Source organism: Astatotilapia calliptera, chromosome 7 (assembly GCF_900246225.1).
Source record: "Astatotilapia calliptera chromosome 7, fAstCal1.2, whole genome shotgun sequence".
In the NCBI taxonomy this organism is placed as follows: domain Eukaryota; kingdom Metazoa; phylum Chordata; class Actinopteri; order Cichliformes; family Cichlidae; genus Astatotilapia; species Astatotilapia calliptera.
The window spans coordinates 12,334,399-12,336,208 of record NC_039308.1 but is presented as its reverse complement, the minus strand read 5'-3'; positions in this window follow the sequence as shown (position 1 = coordinate 12,336,208).

Here is a 1,810-nt window from a genome sequence, read left to right as displayed (position 1 = left end):
AGCTTGGAGCTAGTTTGAAAGCATGACCCTACTTGAAAATTGCAACAAAAAATGTGTTGCGCACACAGTAAACTGTCCTAGTGTGTGGTGAGTTCACTGATCCACTTCTGCACAGCAAAGTGACTCGAGCCGACTGCCCCCCATCAATGCTGGCTGCTAGTCCATGTCATGTGCTGGCTGCTAGTCCATGTCATGTGATCTGCTGCCGACCATAGCGAAAGAGAGAGAAGGAGAGGCTGATCATTTTAATGCAGGACCTCATCGGTACTTGCACCCTTACTCCACTGCTGGAGTAAGGGTGCAAGTCATCATTAGCACTTCCCCTGCCAGTGGCGGACTCCCTCAGACATCGGTGCGTTGGTGGTTCTTTGTGTCCGGGGATGGGCGTCCAGGTACACACCGGCTCACTCCTTGGCGGCCGCTTATCGGGGCCTGGAGCCTGGGGCTCGCTCGGGCCACTTCGGAGGTGGGGTGCCCCTGGCCTCTCGGCCTGGGGCTCGGTCACTCAGGCACGGCTGGCTGCCGGCGGAGCTCACGGGCGTGTCACTGCAACCCCCCCTGGCTTCTGCTCCGCGGCTGCTGAGTGAGCCCTCATCTGGGACTCTCCTCAGCTCTTTCTGGGACAGTGGCGCGGCTGCCCCTCTGTTGGTCTTCCTTGGTCTCTTGTGTTCTGGGCGCCTCTGGATGTCTGGAGTTTTGATCTCCTCCACACCTGCTTCATGCCCTGGAGGACGGGGCTGTGCCCCCCCCCCCCCCCCCCACACACACACACCCTCTAGCAGATCATTACATGAAGGAACCTTTTAAAAAAACAAACAAACAAGCGCGTCCATGCTGACAGGTGTACACACGGGTGATCACACCCACAAACTACACCCTTTTTGGCTCCTACCTCAAAGCACACTGTGTTCTGTTGATCTTATGTGCTGCACAATAATGTTTAATATTTAGTATTTACTGTCATATTCCAATATATCATTGTGATGTTGTTTATTCTATTACTCTTGTTCTCTTCTGCTTGTTTTCTTTTTTCTTTCTCAGCAGGTGATCCAGGTGATTGATATATGCATTTTTCTTTTTTTTTTTTACTGCTCATTCTGTTGGTTTTTGTCTTTTGCCCTTCTCCCCGTCCCTCTTCTCAGCTGTTTCTCTTTCTTTCTCCCCTTCTTTCCCGCAGTCAAGTCTGTCCCGTATTCAGTAAGTGAAAATAAAATAAATAATAAAAGGTGAATCAAATGGACCATTACGGCAAGGCTGGGATGGTCAATTTGGTAAAGTAAATCCGTTGGGCATCTTTCTTTGCCTTTAGACAACAATTCTGATGGCAAAAGAGCCAAACGGGACAGGCAAAAAAAACAAAAAAAACAAACAAAAAAAAAAACATTAGGAGTAATACATTTTAGCACTTACATGTTGACTATTTTTCAATACTACAAGTCGTTATGTGGTTTAGTCCCTGCTGCTAGCAGTAGGGGTGCAACGATACACAAAATTCACGGTTCGGTTCGGTTCAATACTTTGGTGTCACGGTTCGATATTTTTTCGATACAAAAAATGTTCATGCTTTTTTAATTTGCCATTTATTAAAATTATAAATATATATTTTAACGCAAAAGTACAGTTTTTAAATTTAATGTTGCTGAAACAACAAAGTAATAAAAAAATTAATCTATCTGATCGAGAAATCACTCATCTTTGGAAAAAAGAGTTTATTACAGAGAAATGGCTCTTTCCAAAATAAAAGCTATACTATACGCTTCTTCTGGGCTATATTCTCAGCAGCATTTTAGTATTTAGTATTTATTTATTT